Source organism: Triturus cristatus, chromosome 1_1 (genome assembly GCF_964204655.1).
Source record: "Triturus cristatus chromosome 1_1, aTriCri1.1, whole genome shotgun sequence".
NCBI lineage: Eukaryota > Metazoa > Chordata > Amphibia > Caudata > Salamandridae > Triturus > Triturus cristatus.
This window is the reverse complement of record NC_140579.1, coordinates 911,500,063-911,523,106: the sequence shown is the minus strand read 5'-3', so window position 1 is coordinate 911,523,106 and position 23,044 is coordinate 911,500,063. Positions and strand designations below refer to the sequence as shown.

Below are 23,044 nucleotides of genomic sequence, written 5' to 3'. Positions count from 1 at the left end.
AGCCGAGGGTCCGGGCGCTGGGGGAAGGGTGTCCACCGTGGCCCGGGGAGGCTCTCCCCAGCCTGGCTAGGGTTCGGAAGCCTGGCCCGGACCAGGGGCTTGTGCTCCGTCCCAGTGTCCCAGGGTGCGGGAGCCCCCCGTCCTGCAAGCCAGCCGAGGGTCCATGCGCTGGGGAAGGGTGTCCACCGTGGCCCGGGGAGGCTCTCACTGGCCTGGCTAGGGTTCGGAAGCTGGGTCCGGGTCCGGGGCTTGTGCTCCGTCCCAGTGTCCCAGGGAGCGGGAGCCCCCCATCCTGCAAGCCAGCCGAGGGTCCGTGCGCTGGGGAAGGGTGTCCACCGGGGCCCAGGGAGGCTCTCCTCGGCCTGGCTAGGGTTCTGAAGCTGGGCCCGGGGCTCGTGCTCCGTCCGGCGGGCCCTGGGGTGCGTGAGCCCCCCGTCCTGCAAGACAGCCGAGGGTCTGGGTGCTGGAGACAGGGGTCCACCGGGGCCCAGGGAGGCTCTCTCCGGCCTGGCTGCTATCAGAAGCAGGGACCGGGCCGGTGTGCAGGAGTGGCTGACTTTATCTGCTACACTGACGGAGCATAGTTTTCTGCCCACCCCTACTATAAAGTAGTGAGAGAATATATATTAAAAAGATTTATTGTTTTTCTTATAAATGATTTTTTGGCAGTTATCTCACATATAATTTACACATTGCTGTATATTGACATGGCACATCTAGCGTCTATCTAGCATTTCTAGCTCACAGGACCTTTTCAGTTTTTTACGATCACTTTTTAAAAAATATTCAGGGTATTATTGTTTGTTCCACTTCCCTGGGGTCTGTAATATCCCGATGTTTAACCACTATCTTGATGTTGTCATCATTAGTGGAACACCGCGCCTTTAAGTGGCTCTGCTCACTCGGCAGTTCATAGTCTCCTCCTTTGAACTGCACTATGATTCGTCCAGTGACTGTGGACCACTCATCACACTAGATTTAAACCACCGGCTTTTCCCGCGTTTTCCATCTCCAAATCTCCTGCGGGCGTTCGCGGATTACCGTTTTTGGCTGATCGATGCACTGACACCTAATATCCTGACCTCTTGATGAGTTCATTTAACGAACCTTTGTTACCCAGAATGGCCCACCTTTTATAGTATGTGAACTTTAATGCAGTCCCCTGTTTCTTTCAGGAGTTTTTGAATTGGTTATACCGACTGGTTTTACTATCGGATTGTCTATCACTCTAACATCAAAGATCAAGAATTACAGACCAACGCTGAACACAAGGTAGCCTCATTTATTTTTGGGTTGCATGGTCCTAACAGGTTGAATGTTATATTTCTGTAACCTATAAAAAAGATTTGAGAGGGACCCCTTGAAACTCAAGGGAAATAGGGTACTTTAAACCAGCAAATAGAGAAAATTCGCTTGATTAGACAATTTCTGAGAGCATAAAGTACTATGTCAGAAAGGGGGGTTCTATATAAGGGTTTTTTTTATTTAAAAAAACACGTTTCTCATTATAAAACATACACAATCCTAAAACATTTCATAATACATCAAATCAAATATGTTAAAAACTTCATACAGTACAAGTCAATTCAATCTCAATCATATGAAACAGTATAGCCCAATTATGACCAGCATAACATGGAGACAGACACAACATGTAAGATCCAATTACTCTTCTTTACAAGTGCACATCAAAATGAGCTCTAAGATACAGCGTGTTATACATGGATAAATCAGTATATAATTTGATCTGTATTGATTCTTTGATTGTGCTAATCCACAGCGTCGACGCGTTTCGATGGCTTACAATGATATTACCATCTTTGTCAAGACCACATAATTCTGTCTCCCACCACAATTATTGTTTTTCCTAAAACAAACAAATGAATACAATTACTCTTACTGTCTTAATTTGTACACATAATTACTTATCATCTTAAAATTTTAAAAAAATTTGTGCTAAAATATTAGCCCAGTCCATATTTGGATTCTATTCCTGTGACCATTATGCAAAACACGGCACAACATCTCGAGTTTCAATTGTTCTTTTAACCCGGAATAATCCATTGTTTGCCCACCATTTCCCATCGGAAGATACTCAATATTAACCCTTTCCTTCATTAGATCATGTTCAATTAAGGCCACAGGCCAAAGACCTGAAGGTTACAGTTACTTCATGTTATTAATTAAAGGTAGGGTGGCTGCAAAACTCCATGTTACTTGAATGCAGGCACATTCTCACCTTGGTATAGGGGGATTTTTCTATATGCTCCTGGCTCTATAGATAGTGAGATAAACACCAACTCTCCTTCTATTTGCCCTTGTAAATTCTCGGATAGCTTGTTGCACCTTATCTAAGATAAAGTGAGATATGCGGATTAGCTTGTTCTTTCCCGCCGTTATAAATAAACTGGCTCTATTGGACCCATGTCCTTGCTATCGTTCACTTATTTACCTTTCCGTGATTCTTGGGGGCTTATTTTTCATACACTGTATCTCCCTTCGATTATGGTCCGAGGTTCCCGCACCGCGAAGATATACTAAAATCCTCTTCTTTTTTTGGCAGCGAGTCTACAGAGAGGGGTGGGTGGGAGGGAAGAGTGGATACATTTGTTGTTTAAATATCAAAGGGTCAAAGGGACATACTTTCCTCAATCGACCTTGATTTAGAAGCCTCTATGACCTTACCTAAATTCCGCTGTTTTCTCTCCGTCGTGTTTATTACCGGATCGGAGCAAAATCACTCTCCTGTTCTTACACTTCCTATTTATCTGTTGTATCGACCGCGCTCATTGGTTAATTGAGTCTATTGAGCTTTTAATCTTCATGTTTTGTAGGCACCAGCTGGTCCGACTTTTTTCTTTAACAGTCTTGCCCCACGTTGATCCATGACCTGTAAGGCCGTTTCCTGCTCGTTTTTAGGTAGATCACCATGTTTTTATCTATCTTTAATCAGCTAGTCGAGCACTTCACCATCTGTATATTTACGTCCATGCAGCGATTAGCTTTTGCATTTCAAGTTTTGATACAGTGTTCAGCTTTTTCCAGTGCCCATAACATCGGCGCTCCGTCGCCTGTATGTATACCTTTAATCGTGCTACAAATAGCTTAGTCAGCACTATGATTCTTTCAAATTTTGGAAACATCGCCAGTGTGTTCTCATAATAGGTACCTTATATTCGATCTAGAAATCATTTTCGAACAACGCTTTTGTCCGTTCCATCATGAAAACTTGCATTAAAACTCATTTGTTTAGGCTCTTAGTATATTCGAGTTTGATTAACGTTTTCGTCTCCTTTCTCAGGTAGACGACGCCACCTAGTGGATGAAGCCTGAACTCTAATTCATGAGTATTATTTTAAATACTTTTGTCTCCGATTGCCCTTTGGCTTCTTTTCATTTACTGTAGATCATTCCATCGAACTTTTTACACAGCTTTAACCATCCCAGCATACGAATATATCCTGTACGGTCTTTCTTTATTCGCCAGGCAAGTAACCAATATAGTCACTGTTCCACCCAGAAGATCTTCAGAATGAAGAGAAATTGATTATGATATTCGAATTGTAGTCCTTGCCCCTATTTAGATTGCCTTTGAAATATGTGCTGCCTTTGTCAATCCTATTCAACCTTTTTATTTCTATTATTATGTACTGATGGTGGATTAAATTCTTTATCTCACCCTATTTCATTTTCCCCTTGTACTCTATTTATTAATGTGTGCTTAGTTATTTTAATAGACTTTATTGTTTCTTTATCATTCTTCTCTCACCAGCTAGACCATGTGCCATGTCAATATACAGCAATGTGTAATTTATATGTGAGATAACTGTCAAAATCATTTATAAGAAAAACAATAAATCTTTTTCATATATATTCTCTCACTACTTTATAGACCCCCATGGACTCCTGCTCTGATTTCACAGTTACGTCCTGAAGAAGGTGACACCCCGATTTTGGGGGTGGCAACACCGAAACGCGCGTCGGCGTGTCTCTGGGAAATAAAAGCCCCTGTTCCCTATGCATTTCATTGTTTGAATCAAGTATTATATATCCACATTGATTTGATCACCTCCTCTTTTACCCATTTATTCTAGCCTTTTGTAACCTTTGATGTCAGTACGCACCAATGGTGGATCATAAATCAGAAATCTAATTGATTGACGAAAGGATATATATAGATAAACTTTAAAAAAAAAAAAAGCTTCTGCTATGTTGTATCTGTATGGGGAATTGATACTAATTTAGTGTATCATGTTGGATGAAAGTTAAATGTGTTTCCACAGTCAGAATGAGTTATGTGAGTGTTAGTGTGTATGAATGAATGGTAAGCAAGGTAGTTCATGGGAATTTTCATTTGAGGATTTGAGGATTAATCTCATTTTGTTGTATATATTTTACGATGATAATAGCAAAACCAAAATAAAATGTTTTGATTAAACAACAATCCTCTCTTTCTTGACTTGAGCACATGGTACAGCTGGAGCATTATATTAGACGACTTAATTGCGTTTCTTTGAAAACAGATGGGTAGTGCAGACTTGTTTTTTGATACTCTATCTGTGGCACTGTCAGCAATTTGTTGAATTACGGAGCCCGAACCACCTATTTCCACGTACCAACCAGAGTCCGCACCGCCCAAATGGCCCTGGCCACCGTCCCACGTATCCGCAAGACCACGGCCGGAGAAAGATCCTTCTCCTACCTTGCAGCAAAGACCTGGAACACCCCTCCTCTCCACCTCAGGCAATCACCGTCACTGCTTCAATTCAGGATGGACCTCAAGACCTGGCTCTTCAACTGAACCACAGCACATTCGACGGACCAGCAGCCCCCCTCACCCCCACAGCGCTTTGAGGCCATTACAGGTGAGTAGTAGGGCATCCGACCTCGAATCTGGGGAACTGGGTTCGAGTTTCGGCAATGACACTAAACATCCTGTGATTCTGGGCAAATCACTTAATCTCCCTGTGCCTAACCAAAAAAAATGAATGTGTTCTCATGTAAAGCAACTGGTGCAATGTAAAACGCTCTGATACCCGATTCGGGTCAAGTTCGCGCTATATATAACTCTGTAAAAAATTTAAAAAATAATAAGCCACCTGATTGATTGAATCCTGAAATAGCCATTTCTCCTCCATTCGCGAGATAGGTGGGAGATACAGATTTACTGATTAAATGATTTTCATAAGAAATGACAAGTGTGTGCGATTTACAGGTCTGTGTCTAGGAATCCCAGTGTTAAACACAAGAGTAAGCAAGCACTCCTCTAAACACGAATTATAAACAGTTTGAAAGAAGAAATTCTAATTGGTACTATAAAATGTGACATGCCATATTTTTCCATTCATTTAAAGGAATTAATATACTTCACCTAAATAGGTGGTGTGAGAAGTTGGCCTGATGTATGATGTCACTAGTTCTAGTGTACACCTTATATCAGTCCAAACAACCCTTATGGTGATTGGTTGTAAAGTCAACCTTATAGACCAGCTCTCCTAGTGGTAGCATGGACAAGAGCAGTCTTAGGCTAAACTCTGAATGGCATGTGAAGCCAGCTGTTATACCATATATAATCCCTTGAATACCAAATGAAAGGACACCACAACAGATATATATATAAAATAAAGTGTATTTATTCTAGTCAAACCCTCAGCACTCTTTATGAGATTCGAGGTAAGTACAACACAGTCTTATTCAAGCATACATTAAGTCACACAGGTAAGTAATACAGTTAGGCCCTAGAGGCCACGCAAACCAGATACTAAAGAAGTGGTATAAGGACCACTGTCACGGAAATAGGATAGGCCTAGGCCTAGGGAATCGCTGGGGCTACACTACACTACCCAAGGTTAGGAAGTGGGAGGCCCACGGGATTCAGGTGCAGAGTGGAAACACTCACGCGTAATGCGTATAATCGATAGAAATAGTACAGTTCTGAAATAAGCAGTTTTAGGACACTTCTGGTATAGCTAGAAAGTCGAGACTCGGAAACTAGACCTAACATTGATAAATTGAAAGAAACGAAAGAAAAGATGAAGACGAAGGAACAAACAGAAATCTGTAGCTATTCCTTAAAGGATCAAACCGAAGCAGCCACCCTGGATGCTGGAGCGAAGGAACAAGGGGCTACTCGAAAGGCGGTGCTGCAGTCTAATAAAAAGACAACGGAGACACGAAGAGGGGAAAAAACTGACATCATCGGAATTACTGGAGCGGGCTGTCATACAGGCGAGGCTAGGAATAAGCCACCTTTGAAATATGCCGCAAGCACGGAAAAGACGGACAAAACGAAAATTAAATCTAAATATAGAGAGACCTCTCTGAGGCAACCCACCTTGACAGAAGCGTTCTCCGTTCATCACGGACCAGCTGGCAATCGAACGCCAAGTGAAACCGGCCGTAACAGAGTCGGATCCAGCGACCCAGGGAGCGTCCTCGAGGACGCGGGAGATGCGGGAGGCACGTCAGTTGCAGACGCTTCGGCTGCTAAGCAACAGCAACAACTCCAGCAGGAGCAGCAGTTCGGGGGAGAACGCGAGAATGAGGCTTTGCAGATCGACCTGGACTTTCCTGCAGATCCTCCTTGCATTGAGCCTGGACTGACAACACCTGGTGAGAGGGGGAATAGGGGGGATAGGGGGAGTAAGGATGAGGACACTGATATGTTGGGTGCCATTATGGTACTTGAAGCAGAAATACTTGCTTCCAAAAACCCCAAAAACTCCCAAACCCCCTCCAACAAGACCCTCACTACTTGGGGAAGTTCTGCTAGCTTGGGGGGAAAAAAAGAGATAATCAAACAGAAACTACAAGATCCTAGAGAGGCGGCAACTGAAAAAGCTGAGGTGGGCTCAGGTGAAGGAGAGAAATTTTTTTCTCTTAACGAAGACTCGGATTCTGCACAGATAAGTGAGGAGCCCTCAGAGGATCAAGATGACGATGACGACGATGAAGTATCACTCTCTGACACCAATTCCTCTGAAGAGGATATAGGTACAGGGAAAGATTCGACCCTGCGAAAGAGACAGCGAAAGCCAAAGTTAAATAATTTACAAACTAGCGGAATGGGAGACACCGAAAGGGGGTTGCTTTGGGATTACTCGGGCACCTCCCAGGTGTACCAGGCTGAAGACATTATTGGGCCACTGAAACAGTCCGCTTCCCTCGACACTCTGTTTAGTACACTGAAACAGATGCAAACAGAGGCCAGAACCGTGAGTCGGAAAGCAAGACAGGATGCCAAAAAGATACAATCCTCATTAAGAAAGACAAACAAATTATATGAGGACTTGGTGGGAAGAGTCACCGAAGTAGAAGAGCGTACCAGCAAGCTCGAAGACGATCACATTAACTGGCAGAACTTTAAAACAGCGCATGAGAAGATGGCAGAGGACTTCCAGTGGAAAATGGAGGATTTTGAAAATCGCCAAAGGCGAAATAATATCAGAATTTTGGGTGTGGCCGAGGGTGTGTAAGGGCTGGACACAAGATGCTATGTGATTAACTTACTTAAGGGTGCATTCCCGGAGTCTCAGTGGCAGTGGGACAGAGAAGTTCAGAGAGCGCACAGATTTCCCTTCACTCTTAAAAAAAAGCAGGGGGCTGAAGGTGGCGGTGGAGGGAATACAGCTTTCCCACGAGCCATCCTAGTATATTTAGGAAATTATCTGTTAAGACAGGAAATAATTGAGAAGGCTAGACCGGATTCTAAAAGATCGTTTGATGGTGTTTCCTTTTTTGCCAGGCCTGATTTCTGCCATGTGACTGTTGAACGGAGGTGGAAGCTGAGGCAGTTGATCTCAACATTTCAGGGGTTGGGGTCAGAAGCCTATTTATTGTTCCCCGCCAAACTAAAAGTGGTTACTAGAGGAAGAGTTATGATTTTTTTCTCAGAGATCAAAGCTCAGCAGTATATAGATGAGTTGAAAAAACAGGGTCCGTAAGGAGATATGGGATGGGAGAGGGGCGAGACTGTCACAGCCCAGACCGGCCACATATAGGTCCTGCGGACCTATTTGCCTGTACAGGGGGGGGAGTGGGGAGGGGGGGGAGGGGAGGGGCGGGGGTGGGGGGCCTTATCACAAGGGTTAAAATTTTGGTACTTTCAGAATAGGATAAAGCACATTATTTCATTATCTTTCGGTTTGTGGAGGACATGGTATGTACAAGTTAGATGGTGTAGACTATTCCAGAAGAACGTAGACTGTTATATTCCCACTGTTTGGCCGACTTGGAGTAAGAATCTTTTGATACCTCTCAATGCCCTGTAAAATCGCCTCAATTAACATATGTGGGCTCAATGATTATAGGAAAAGAGCGAAGGTAGCAGGGCTGTTGAGATTCTTACAGTTAGATCTAGTATGTCTTCAGGAGACGCATATTGAAGCATCGCAATTATATCTGCTAGAACAACTGGGATTCGATGTAATTGCAGCAAGTAAACAAAACACTAGAACCAGGGGGGTAGCAATATTAGGAAGATTTAGGGATCTTGTGGTCTATAGGAAAAAGGAGGATCAATGGGGAAGATGGGTCATGGTCGATCTATGTTTCAAAGGGACACGGTTCACATTAGTTACTATATATGGATCTACTGAAGATGACCCGGCTGTTTGGCAGTATATGGATATGGAAATGCCACAGTGGCCAGAACCTATTGTATGTTGTGGGGATTTCAATATCCATGACCCGAGAAGCTCCTTTATAGAACCTAGTGGGAGGTACTTAGGGAGAAAGAAAAAATCACATAGAGCTCTTGCTACCATGACTCAGCACAACTCTTTAGGGGATCCATGGATGAAGTACCATCCCTTTATAGATGGTAGTACATTTTATTCCTCACCACATAAAGTATTGGTCAGATTGGATTATTTCTTAATTTCCAACTCTTTAATTTGTCATTCAAAAATAGAGAAACAACCTAGGATTATATCTGACCATAATCCGCTTGTTTTTACCCTAAACACCACTCAGATAAATATTATAAAAACCCAGTGGACTTTTGAGCGTAGCTTATTAAAAGATGAGGCATACCAGAAACATATGAAGAACTGGATAACAAATTATTGGGAAGATAATAGAGATACGGCGTCCCCTGGCTCAGTTTGGGATTGCTTTAAGGCCGGGGTTCGGGGGGAAACGAGGAGTTTTGTAATGGCAAGGCGGAAAAGGGAAAAAAGACATTTGGAAGATATAAGGCTCAAGCTATATGCAGCAGAAGAAAATCTAGCTATAGCCATAACACAGGGAATACCACTCGACCCTTATATACTCAGATTGGTCACTCTTAAAGGGGATGCTACGGAGGGCATTATCGCAAAAGCTGCTGAAAAATATCTTGTACATAAACAGGATACTTACGAGCTAAGCGAGAGAGTCGGGCACATTTTGGCTGTTAGAACTAGACAACGCGCAGCAAAGGCTGACATTAAGGAGATACAAGACCCTCAGGGAAATTTGGGTACTGACTCAGATTTTATCAGAGAAGTTTTTCACAAGTTCTATACCGACTTGTACTCTTTAGAAGACTTAAGGGACCCAACTGATATAGAAAGATATCTTACTGACATCTCTGCCTCTGCTCTTTTGTCAGAGGATAGAGAGATATTAGACGCCCCTTTTCAGTTAGAAGAGATTAGAGGGGCACTGGAAAGTCTCCCCTCGGGGAAAGCTGCTGGGCCGGATCAAATCCCAGTGGAATTTTATAAAATTTTTCAGGATATCCTGCTCGTCGAGATGTTTCATATAATGCTTTATACGCAACAAGGAGGTACCCCTCCGGAGTCTTGGGGGGGGGGGGCGGATATTGTGGTTATCCCAAAAAAAGGGAAACCCCCTATATTCCCTGCCTCATATAGACCGATCACCCTCATGAACTCTGACGTTAAAATCTACTCTAAAATTCTCGCGACAAGGCTTGCGCTGAACATAGAGCAGCTTGTAAGCCAGTCGCAACACGGTTTTATCCCAGGCAAGGGAACCACCCAACATGTGAGGACAGTTATTACAATGTTTGATGCCGCAGGAACCCTGGGCGACCCTATTGCAGCATTGTTTTTAGATGCAGAAAAAGCCTTCGATAGGGTCGCCTGGGAATACCTCTGGGCAGTCCTGAGATGGTGTGGTATAGGGGAAGGCTACATAACAGCTATACAAGCTTTGTATAAAGGACCCACAGCCAGAGTTAGAGTGAACAGAGGGTATTCAGATGTAGTTAAAATTTGTAGGGGGACAAGACAGGGTTGTCCCTCGTCCCCACTTCTTTTTGCGTTATTTCTCGAACCACTATTACGACACCTGGAGAGAAATGGTGGAATCCCTCCAATGGTCTTGAATGGCAGAACAGTCAAAATTCTAGCATATGCTGATGACGTAGCTATACTAACACCCGACCCTGTTATGGCTATAATGGAGGTGGAACGAGAAGCCACCAAGTTTGGGCACTTGTCGGGTTATAGCTTAAATAAATCAAAGACCATGATAGTCAAGAATAAATACACCGTGTGCACTGACCCTAGGGTGGTTATGTCAGCCACGTATCTGGGTATTGTAATTGCAGCTAACATCTATGCTATCGTCGAGGCAAATATGACCCCTGTCATGGCTAAAGTAAAATTAGACTTAGATAGAGTGAATAATTTACATCTCTCTCTAGTCGGAGTCACTAATGTGGTGAAAATGACAATCTTGCCAAAATTTCTCTACTTATTTAGAGCAATTCCTTTATTTTTTGAATCTAAATGGTTCAACATGTTGGAGGGTATACTTAATAGGTTCATATGGGCACACGGAAAAACGCGCAGAGCTTATAGATTCATGTCTTTACCTAGAGAAAGAGGAGGATGGGGAGCTCCCGATTTTAGATTATATTATTTGGCATCTGCCCTGCAATACATGCAGGGTTTAATTGGAGGAGGGGGGATTCTACAGAAAGTTAACTCTTCATCGACGGAGGTCTATGCAATTTTATTGGGTCAGGAGACAGAAAATCGTCTACTAGAACATACCGATTTTGGTTGTCTCAGAAGAAAACAATTCAAAACTTTAGATGCGGCTATTAAAGTATGGAATGCTTTTTTGAAAAAAATGGGGCTGGGAAGATGTCACAGATATGTCAGACTGTATAACAATAGATCCTTTCCCTCTGAAATTTTTTCGGACTCAGTCATGGCTGTATGGGACCAAAAGGGAATTAAGCAACTTGGGGATTTAAGAGATTTAAGGGGAATAGTACAGTTTAGCACGCTTGTAAGCGCATTTGATTTCAGCAATAGGGACTTCTTCAAGTATTTGCAGATTAGGAGTTTTTTGGGTAAAAAGCAGGGCGGCTCAGCAGGGTACCAAACCAATGACTTTCTTGAGATTTTAATTTCTGGCGGGGAACATACGATTAGATCAGCGTATGCTATTCTAGTTAAAACTAAAGTGGATGATCTAGATAAACATAAATATAAGTGGGTGGAGAAACTTCAAGGAGGAATAGATGATTTCCAGGAGTCGCTGGACCTGGGATGTACTATACTGTGTTCGGCCTCCCTGCAATCGCAGCATTATAAAACATTATTTTCATTATACCATACTCCAGACAGAATTGCTAAATGGGGTGGTACTAGTGGGACTACCTACCCTCGCTGTAGCTCAACAGATGCAGATATTATACACATGTTTGCTACCTGCCCTCAACTATACACGCTAATCAGGGATATTGAGAGTTTTTTTGCCCAGGCATTAGGGTTACAGGTATCTCTAAACCCCTTGTTGATTTTATTGGGAATTGGAAATACCGAGTTAGACAAAGAATTTTTATTTATGTCTATGGCGGTGTATAGATTAACTCTAGCTAGGGCATGGTTAGATAACCCCCCCCCCCCCCCATGCAAACATGGCTGGCGAATTTAATCTCCACATTTAATTTAGAAAAACCTATATATGCTAGGAAGGGAAGAACCGGGAGAGCTCTAGGCTTAAGAATATGGAAGCCATTAGCACGGTGGAGGGATGGGATAGGGTAGAGAGTAGAAGACTGAGGGGGTTTTGTTTGTTTGTTTTTTCTCTTGATTAAGTTAAACTATGATATGATTGTTTAAATTTAAATTTGTTGGATAAGTCTCAATGTTGTGTATGACACCTCTATCGGGGGAAATATGTATTAATGAATATAAATGTGCGATGTGGAAAGTAAAATAAAAAATAAATAAAAAAGAAAAAAAGAAATGACAAGTGTGTGCGATTTACAGGTCTGTGTCTAGGAATCCCAGTGTTAAACACAAGAGTAAGCAAGCACTCCTCTAAACACGAATTATAAACAGTTTGAAAGAAGAAATTCTAATTGGTACTATAAAATGTGGCATGCCATATTTTTCCATTCATTTAAAGGAATTAATATACTTCACCTAAATAGGTGGTGAGAGAAGTTGGCCTGATGTATGATGTCACTAGTTCTAGTGTACACCTTATATCAGTCCAAACAACCCTTATGGTGATTGGTTGTAAAGTCAACCTTATAGACCAGCTATCCTAGTGGTAGCATGGACAAGAGCAGTCTTAGGCTAAACTCTGAATGGCATGTGAAGCCAGCTGTTATACCATATATAATCCCTTGAATACCAAATGAAAGGACACCACAACAGATATATATATAAAATAAAGTGTATTTATTCTAGTCAAACCCTCAGCACTCTTTATGAGATTCGAGGTAAGTACAACACAGTCTTATTCAAGCATACATTAAGTCACACAGGTAAGTAATACAGTTAGGCCCTAGATGCCATGCAAACCATATACTAAAGAAGTGGTATAAGGACCACTGTCACGGAAATAGGATAGGCCTAGGCCTAGGGAATCGCTGGGGCTACACTACACTACCCAAGGTTAGGAAGTGGGAGGCCCACGGGATTCAGGTGCAGAGTGGAAATACTCACGCGTAATGAGTATAATCGATAGAAATAGTACAGTTCTGAAATAAGCAGTTTTAGGACACTTCTGGTATAGCTAGAAAGTCGAGACTCGGAAACTAGACCCTAGGATAGTCAATACCCTCATGAGCACCGAAGTACCCAAGTTACCTAGCCCACGGGCTGCCGGTGCATAGGTGTGAACTTGCGTCGGGTTTCGTCGTGGACTTCTATGGATGCCTGAAGGAAAGTTGCTGACAGACAGTCAGTGAAGAGTGTCCGGTGGATCCCAAGGCCGGGATCAAGAAGGAAGGATACCTGCAAGCAGAAGGGACAGAGTCTGGGTCACTAGCCAGTGACCACGTGGAACCAGGAAAGAACCAGGCGATGTCGGGAGATTGCAGGTGAAGAGGTGAAGCTTGTCGCAGCAGCCACGGGTACCAGGAGACGTCGAGGACGACCAGGACCAGGAGGCGAGCTGTCCCACGAAGGCTCTTGCTGTCGGCAAAGTCGAAGTCGAACTAGGACTCACCAAGCCTTGGCAAGCGGAACCCACGAAGAATGGAGGACTTGCTTCTGGTGCAGACCAGGAAGGTCTGGGGTGCTTCTCTGTTGCAGAGGAGCAGGAGCCAGTCTGGAGGAGCCAAACCAGCAGTGGAAGTTCAAAGGTGTGTCGTCGCAAAGGCCGCTAGCCAACGGCAAGCAACCGGACAGACGCGGCAAGCAGGAAAATGCAGAAGGGCCCCACGCAGGACTCGTGGAGTGTGGGGGGCTGATCTTCGGTGCAGATGGTGCTTGGGGTTGGGGGTTGGGGCTTCTCAATCCCCGGTGCACAACTTCTTGGGTGCCTCAGAAGCTGCGCTGGAAGATACTCGCCACTTTTCCCAGGGAGCCGGTCCCACGTCTCTCGTCGCCTCCACGGATCTCAGCTCGGCTGTGGATGTGGATCAGGGTCGGAGAAGTCTGGCAGTCAAGGCTCTGGTCGGGCTCTACAGTCGGTCCCTCGTAGAACTTCAGCAAAGCAAAGGGTAAGTCTCTTGATGGTGCCTGTTTGCACAGGGTAGCCACTCCTTGGCCACAAGGGAGATTCTTCAGTCTTCTTCTTTCGTCGAATGTCGAATGTCCAGAGTTTCTGTTCAAGTTGCAGGTTCAGGATAATCTAATTTAGCAGGGCCCAACTAGCTACTAATATACTGGGCTAGTGGGCTGGGCTACCTGCAAGGTCCCTCCTATGGGTGGGACCAGGAAGGGGAGTGGCTACACCCCCTTTCCTTTGTCCAGTTTTGCGCCAGAGCTGGGGCTGGAGTGCCCCAGCACCGGTTTGAACTGGACTATGCATGGGACACCTTGTGTGCCCCAGGCATGTCTCATTCCTTTCAGCCCTCCCTGCCCCAATACACTAAAGTCTGTCTGGGGAGGTGCTAGCACCTCCCCAAGCAGGAAACCTATTGTCCAGGCCTCCCTGGCTGGGAGGGCTCCCAGCAGCAGGAGGTCAGACTCGTGTCTGTGGCAGCAGCATCCATTTTGTGATGCTGAGGCTTTGGTGAGAGTTAAACAGCAAAGTAGGATTTTAACATGTCTCTCCCTCTAGAAGGGAGGCATAATATCCTCAGCACCAGAAATGGTATGGGGGTATTATTCCAAAGTGTTAGACACCTTACACGACATGTTTTGATAAAGCCAAACCATAGTTACCATAACCGTTTAAGATTATAAGGTACTTTAAAAGTATATGGTAGGCTATATCATAGAACAGCTATAAGGACATGGTTCCGAAAGCTGCAGACAGGCTCAGCTCATGCTAGAGCACCATCTCACATGTTACCAAGCACTCTGCCTCCAGGATTGTTAAGGCCTGCCATAGGAGTGGCTGATAGGTACACATGTGTCTATTTTAAGGGCAGATATAGGTATACTATATCTAAGCAAGGGGTGATTACACAACCTTGCCCCAGCTGAGTGATCAGCCAGTTGTGTCTGATTGGAAGGCCAGACCAGGGGTGGCATAATACATGCTGCAGCCCCTGGGAGGCCTAGGGTACACCTATGCCCTGGGTACCTAGGGTACACTGTACAGGGTCCAATAAGGTGATCCTTACCAATTGGTTATGTACCTAGGGTACATGGAGTCCATTTTAAAAGAGAGAGCAGACAGCCTGAGACCCTGAATGGCAGGATCTCAGGCCAACTAAGTCGAAAAACCAGCTAGACACTAGGCAAAAAGTTGGGGGTAACCATAGTCAGATATCCACCTTCCTACAGGTGGCAATAAGGCATTTCATAAAGAAACAAGTATGGCAATGCAAATAGGTCTAAGTGGTAATGTAAACCAATGTAATCATCTATATTAGACAGTATCGTAGAGCACATGGTTATGCTGTTTGGGACTGGTGCTCAAGCATGCAGTGGATAACCTGCCTCACTTTGATGCAATGTGGGGATTTGTGATACAATCCGAAACACTGCCCCGAATAGTGAGTTGGGGGGGGGGGTGGTGAGGGGGAAGGCTTGGAGAATTTACAGTAAAGGCAGCAAATTAAAGTTGGTATCAGGGCTATATATTTAAGATCAATTGAGTGTTTATCTATTGAGAATATTGTTCGGTACTGTTGTCTTTCCATTTCAAAGTGTTCTACCAGGGGCTTCTTAATTTGATGACAGTTAACGTATCGACCCCTGGCAGGTGACTAACTGAGCTGACGGGGTCAGGATTTGACATATTACTGTGTAGAGTACAAGCGGACGTATGAACAATGCTCGATTCACTGGCACTCTGCCTCACAAGAACAGGGCAATGCTGAAGCCAAGAAGAAGTTTTGCTGCGAGGTACGTTGCCATGTTTAATACCACCTACAGAAGCAGGTGGAAGACTCCCAGCTCTCCCGTAAAGTGTGTATGGAGTAGCAGCAGAAGCTTGGGATGCAGGAAAGAGGTTAGTAAGACTTAGAACCGAGCCGGCTCATTCCTGCCACCTTAACAGAAGGAGCAGCTTCCTGGACCTCTGAATCAGGCTGGCTCCTTGTATCTGCTTCATGGGAGCTGGGACTCTTAACATACTGCGTTTCTGAAATGATTGGGTGGGGTGGGGGAGGGGGTGTTCTGCATTCTTAAGTTAACACAACTGCGCTTGCAGTTCTCCAGGCTTGGTAGCTGTAGGAGAGTGGCATCGACTGCATAGTTGCCCCCAACTTTTTGCTGATGTTTTGACAGTTTTATGACACTAGCCAGGCTGTGGCCCTGCTATCCAGGACCCCAGCCTATCTGCTTCTTCTCTAAACTGATGTGAGTACCCTAGGCACCTTCCAATTGGATACTGAGGACACCCTACCAGACCCTTGTAGATGGTACCCTAGGTACTCAGGGCATGGGTCCCTCAGAGGCCTACCAGGGGCTGCAGCACTTATTGTGCCACCCCTGGGACAGCCATACCAAATGACACCACCAGACCACTACTGTAGTCTGGGTAAGGTGGTGCTTGCACCCCTTACAGGGATATAGGTATCCCGTATCCCACTTAATACAACACATATATCCTCATAGGTCACCCCTAGAGCAGGCCTTGCTAATCCTACAAGGCAGAGTGCTGAGATATGTGTGAGGGCGGACCCCTACCTGAGTAGGGCCCCTCTGCAACCTTCGTAAAATCATTGCTGGGTTGTTTGTAGTGTAGCCATACCATATACTCTTAACCGCATTATAAGTCTATCGCGATAGCGTGATAACTTGAGAATGGCTACACAGAACCATATCGTGTTTGGTGTCAAACATGTAGGAATCATACCCCCGATCCAGCCATGGGACTGAGGGCATGATTCCCCCCTGCTAGAGGGGCGATATGGGAAAAGCTGCAGAATTTAGACGCCAATTTAAAAGTGCACGTGAAGTACAAAATGGATGCTACCCGCCACCCACACGACTCTGGCTGCCTGTTGCTGGGCAGAACTCCAGCCACGGCAGCTGGATAATAGGGATCCTGTGGCAGGGAGGTGTTCCCACCTCCCCAGACAGACTATGTGGATTGGAACTGGGTGGGTGCACCATAGGATGCCTTTCAGAGTTGCACGTAGGCTTCTCCAGTGCCTACATTCTGCATACACCGCCTGGAACCGGTTGAGGGGCATCCTGTCCCCTGCCCAGGCGGGAAACACACAAAGGGGAGAGGGTGTAGCCACTCTTTCCCGCCTGACCTCTCATTGGTGGACCCTGATCTGGACACTCCCCTAATCTTTGGATAAAGGTGAATACTGGGTCCCCAGAGCCTCAGATTATTCTTGAACTTCACAGTCTTGACCTTCGACTTGCTGCCACACAGCTACCTGAAGAAATCTCATTTGGGGTAAAGGAGTTACCCCCCTGCTTGGCAGGCACCTGAAACACTGCAAGTGACCCGGTTGGAACCTTGGTGCTCCTTCGGACATCGACAACTCTTTCCTACCTTGAGGGGGGTTTCCAAGCATCCCAGAGGCCAGTGAGTATGCACAGCAAAGCTCTGCACCGTGGACCCCGTGGGTGCCGAGATCCCCAATACCCCAGGACACCGGCCACCTCTTGCATAGCACCCGACCGCGACGAGTGGGGAAGTCGTGCTTTGGCCCATTATTGAGCCAACCTCTCCGCAGCAAATGTGCCAAAGATCAACGCCCTAGCCCACTCCGGCAACCCGTGGGCGCACCTTTACGCACACCAAATTGCTGCCTTCTGCGGTCCCTTGTCTCTCGACTGGTGGGCCCTAGCGGAGGACAATCTACGATTCCAAGAGTTCCCCTGGTTGCTCCAGGCCTGCTCTTCAGTCTCCTTGCTGGAGACCTCGCTCAGACCTCTTGAGTCTGCACCAGTAGCTGCTTTGTGTTTCTTGCGTGGGTTGCGGTTGCCAAGGCTTAGTGGATCCAATCCGGACACTAACACCGCAGCGACCCTCATCCTTTGTGGGACAGTCGTCCTCCAGAAGCTGGCCTTCCTTGAAGCCTCCTGGACCCCGTGGCTGACGATCCAAGCTACACCTCTTCGACCTGGAAGCACCCGACATTGAAGGGCTTCTTCTCTTGCGCCCCCTGGTCACTGTGCCGTGACCCAGACTCTGTCCCCTCTGCTTTCAGGTTCCTCTCTACAAGATCTACATTTTCATTCTTCACGACAATGACGACGCTTGTGGCTAGCAGCAGTTCTTCACGTTTTGCCATTGAAAATCAGCCCGCGACCCGACATCGAAAACGACCTATGCACCCGGCTTCCATGGGGCAGGTAACAGAGGTACCTCGGTACTCTCGTGGGTGTGGGCCCTTCAAAAGCTTAACTCTAAAGTGTTGAACTTGAACTCCTGCTAGAAGTGTTTTTAAACTTGTAAAATCAAACCGTGATATTCTCCATAGGCTATAATAGAGATCCCGACAGTAACTTCAGTCACTGCACGTGTCTCCCGTGGGTCCCCTTCCTCACTACCTTGGGTGGTTTCACAAGGGGCCAGCGACCCTAAATGCCCTAGGCATTGTCTGTAGAATTGTTGTGGTTCTTATACCACTTTTTTAATATATGGTTTAGTCCCCCCCTGGGGCCTTGTGATTCCAGTGCTATTTATTGTAACTATCAATGCTTGTTTGAATTGTATCTTCACCTCTAGCCTCATAAAGAGACTAGTGGGGTTATTACTAGAATAAATACATATATTTTATATATATACCTGTGTGGACTACTCTTTCATTTGGTTATTCAAGAGGTTATCTATGGTAAAACAATAAGCTTAACACTCCTTCAAGACTTAGCCTGAAGGCTGCTCTCCATAGCTACCACTAGGATAGCTTTCTTTAAAGGTTGTCTTTAACCTATCACCATAAGAGTCGAATTGGACTGGTGCAAGGTGGCCACTAGAACTAGTGACCAGCATATGCCAGGCCAACTTTTCACAGTAGCGCTTCTGATTGCATATTTACGTTGTAATCTGAATGCACATACACGTCAATGCTCAGGTAACCCTGTTTTTTGTTGTTGCGAATACTGGGTTGAACATATTAAGCCATCTCTCAGGGTCCTGAGCACTGTGGTATATTCCCAACCTCTCGTGGCATCCCTTTTTCAGAAGGCCCTTCCAATAATCATGGGTCCTGTTTTAGTGGATCAATGAAATTTACTGTTCACTATCCATTCGTCCGGGCATCACAATTATTTCCCAAGTTTGTTTTACAGAGTAAAAGGCCTGGAAGGTAACATGTACGTTAAAGGTTAAGTGGGCTTCAGAAAGGCGGGTGGTCTGGGAGGAGTTTAGAATACTAAGAATCTAGATTCGTCTTTTCTGCATTTGGAGTACCCGAAGCCTTCAATTCTGAGCTGTGCTGATGCCACTCGAGTACAGCAGCACACTGATAGTCACCTGCTGTTACAAGTATGCAAAATGGCTGCGCGAGTTCAAAGCTCACTGTTGACACTTACTGGACGCTGCAAATCATGAGACCGAACCAGGCCATTTTAGCCTTCAGTCTGATGCAGGCTTCTCAAAGAGCAGCTCGTGAGCTACTCGTAGCTCTCCTGCTACCTGTAACTTGCTCTCCCGTGTGCAGCCCAGCCCACACTGAATTAATTTGTACGCCAACATTTAAAAGTGTGTATTTGAGATGAAAATGTATGTATTTTCAGTAATCAAACATGTTCGGAGAAACATGCTTCAATTTTCAAAATCTATTTTAAGTTAATATTTGATTGATAAATGATGTAACGCTGTGGCATTTATTACTAATATTATTACCTTGGTGCCAGGAGCATTTAAGCTATAATAATGGCAATGCATTACTCATAAAACCATTCTAAATTAACAAATCTTTTTTACGTTTCACCTGCATAGCGCTTGCATGATCTCTTGTAAATAAAAAAAAAAAATCTGCCTCTCATGTTCTTTAATCAGCCTATGGAGCGCGTTACGTGAAGTGAGGAGTATTTTAAAACAAAACAGAGAAATACTCGGGCTAATTTTTATATCTGTGTAAACAGACAGAATTTAGAAAATAGCTCAAGTCTGCCCTCTGCTAGTCCCATTTAATTGCAGCTACTTTTACGATTCTTCAAAGCAGTGGTTCTTCATTAGGTTTCACCTACATATCGCTTGCGAAATCTCTTGCAATTAAAACAAGCATTGGGAAAGTCAATATTTTTCACCAGTGTGAGACATATTAACGTTGTCTAGGTTTTTTTTTTTTTTTTAAAGATGTTACATAGCAGCGTGGACTTGAAATAACGAAAAAGAGCACCATGACATGGTGAATGCTGTTGTGCAACATCTTTAAAAAACATTGAGAACACCAATAGGTAAAATTATTAATTTGAAGGGAGCAGCGGTATTATTAGTACCTTGGAATGATTTTCATTAACCAGAAGTAGCTCTCATTACTGGAAAGGGAAACCCCTGGGATGCAGTTACGTTTTGAAAAAAAGACTAGTGGTGACAGAACGGTAAATATTTATGAAAAACGTGCTACTCTACGGTTTTATAGCCCACTGATGAATATTCATCTGATTTACATTTAAAATTTAGCTTCAGTGATCAGCATTCAGGCAGAAAGTTTCCTGCAGTATTTGTACTTTCCTGCGTGTATTGTTTGTGGTTTGAGCACTTATGCCCCGACACGCACCTAAACAGGCATCCCCTATAATTTCAAATTCCTGGACACTCTCCGATATTAAGGTACATTTATAGTGTCAGACAAATTGCCCATTGGTCCATAAATCTATATTTAACATGCAGGTTAACGACTGAATCTTCGGGGCGGAGTCGTTTGGCAGGACATCAGACTTTTATTCTTCCAATAATATAAATAATGTTAATAATAAATAATGCTATTCACTTAAAATCGCAAAGCAGTTGGGGAGTCAATTGTGGGCTGCAGACATTAGAGTACGACATCCAGAGCCAGGTTAACATTTCATTGGTGGGTAATAGTTACAGCATGTACAAATAACAAACGTAATGTTATGTCCAAGAAAATGTTTTCAATAGGTCGTAATAAATTATGTTGACAATTTAACAAGAGGCTACTCAACACAAAAAGGGTATGCGGCCACCCGTTCGCTTGTGTGACCTAACCCTTGGTAAGGGCAAAGCACCTCTTCCATTACTAGGTTAGCGCTTGGTGTGTCCTTCCCAGTCTAACAAGACCGCATTATCAAGAGACAAGCCTAGGTCATGGTGTACATTTACAATATCTGTGTTCGCCTTGGACCAAAAACAGTACCAGGAATCCAGATTTCCCTGCAGCTGGAACACTCTGGGCAGAGGTGCACATCTGTCACCATGCTGAGGACTTTTCCATGCCAACAATTTGGAACATAGTTTACAATTTCAAACCCCTCATTATTGGATTTGTCACTGGTTTACACCAAGTAAAGCCCCTTACTCTGCGTGTCTGTCACTTATGAGCAATCAAACTACTTCATAGGTGGAACAACTACTGCTGGCCAACATATACCTGCAGAGAAGATCAACCAACCTAGGGGGTACAGCAAAGCCCCTCTCTCATGCCACCTGAGCTCTGGCAAGCAGCTAAAGCTGGTATGAAACCATATGGTATTAATGAGTGAGAGGACAGTTCTCCCAATGCAGTCAGACTTGTATATCACTTCTTCCACAAAAGAGACGGAAAGAAGAACTGAAAAAAGGGGTCACCTGTGGAGTAACCTCTCTACTATGGATTAAGTACTGGACAAGTTACAATAAAAAGAGAAGCCCGGGGGTAGGGGTGGGGAGAATCTAACAGCACAAGTACAGAAGCAAATCAGACATACTTCAGCTTTCCCCGTAGTCATTACACCCACGAGACCCAGTGACAGAACTACTGTTATGAGTATAAGAACATTGGTCAGAGGCTGCCTACACCACATAACACATCACCCCCTTCCAAGAAAGTCCAAGATAGTCCAAAAGCTGCAATCTCACCAGAAAATCGGGACCAGCAACTTCTCATAGGACTACCAATCTTGCTACAGAATAAAGTGCAACATAGAGCTTATCTGCAGTTACTCGGACAGTGGCTGTCTCTAAATCAACAACAAGGGCAACTCTTGGGTACTCATCCTACTTGACTTCTCTGCAGACCTTGAAGAACAAGTTACTTACCTTCGGTAACGATGTATCTGTAAGAAACATTAGTTAGTTAGATTCCTCACCTTAGAATATCCCCAGGCGTCAGACTGGATCCGGAAGATTTTTGTAGCAATACCCCTTGCGTGTCGCTAGGCGTCGTCTGCGGCTCCGCGTCCGTCGTTGGCGTCGTGCGCCGGAATGACGTCGGAGTACTTAGACGCCGCCCTCCCGCGCTGACGTCAGTTCTTGTACATAGCTTTCCGCGCCAGGAACGCAGAGCCATGCAAGAGACCGACACTGGTGCCAAAAAATCTAGGGCCCTGAAAAGGATAGCCTTAACCCTAGATTTCAGTTCGCAGAACGGGGAGGATGGGTGGGTCGGTGAGGAATCTAACTAACTAATGTTTCTTACAGATACATCGTTACCGAAGGTAAGCAACTTGTTCATCTGAAAGAAACACGTTAGTTAGATTCCTCACCTTAGAATAGATACCCAAGCAATACCAACCCCGGTGGTGGGTCTGCGAACCAAGATCACACCAGAAAGCCCTGGAGGACAGAACGGCCAAAGAAGCCATCCCTCCGGACTTGGCTGTCTAGGCAATAGTGCCTGGCAAACGGGTGCAGCGAAGCCCACATCGCCGCCTGACAGATGTCCTGCAAAGGGACTCCCCGTCCCAAAGCAGTAGTAGCCGCTGTGGCCCGAGTAGAATGGGCTCACAGCCCAACAGGAGGGACCTTTTTTGCCAAGGAATAACAGGTTTTTATACACAAAACGACCCACCGGGAGATGGTCCGTTTGTGCACAGCTTTCCCCTTGTTAGCACCCACGTAGCCAACAAAAAGCTGGTCGTCCACCCTGAACTGCTTCGTGCGGTCCAAATAAAAGGAGAGCGCACGTTTTGGGTCCAGACGGTGGAGCCGCTCTTCCTCTTTGGAACGATGCGGAGGCGGAAAGAAGGTGGGCAATGTGACAGATTGCCCAAGATGAAAGGGGGTCACCACTTTCGGTAGAAAGGAAGGACGAGGCCGAAGGACAACCTTGTCCGGATGAACAGATAGAAAAGGAGGCTTGGACGATAGAGCC

At 45.0% G+C, this 23,044-nt stretch overlaps 1 protein-coding gene across 1 annotated transcript in view; it reads left to right on the top strand.

Moving 5' to 3' along the window:
• Positions 1-23,044, top strand: part of LOC146871272 (uncharacterized) — a 777,218-nt gene that overhangs the window by 249,346 nt on the left and 504,828 nt on the right. The gene's annotated exons all lie outside the window — the stretch shown is intronic.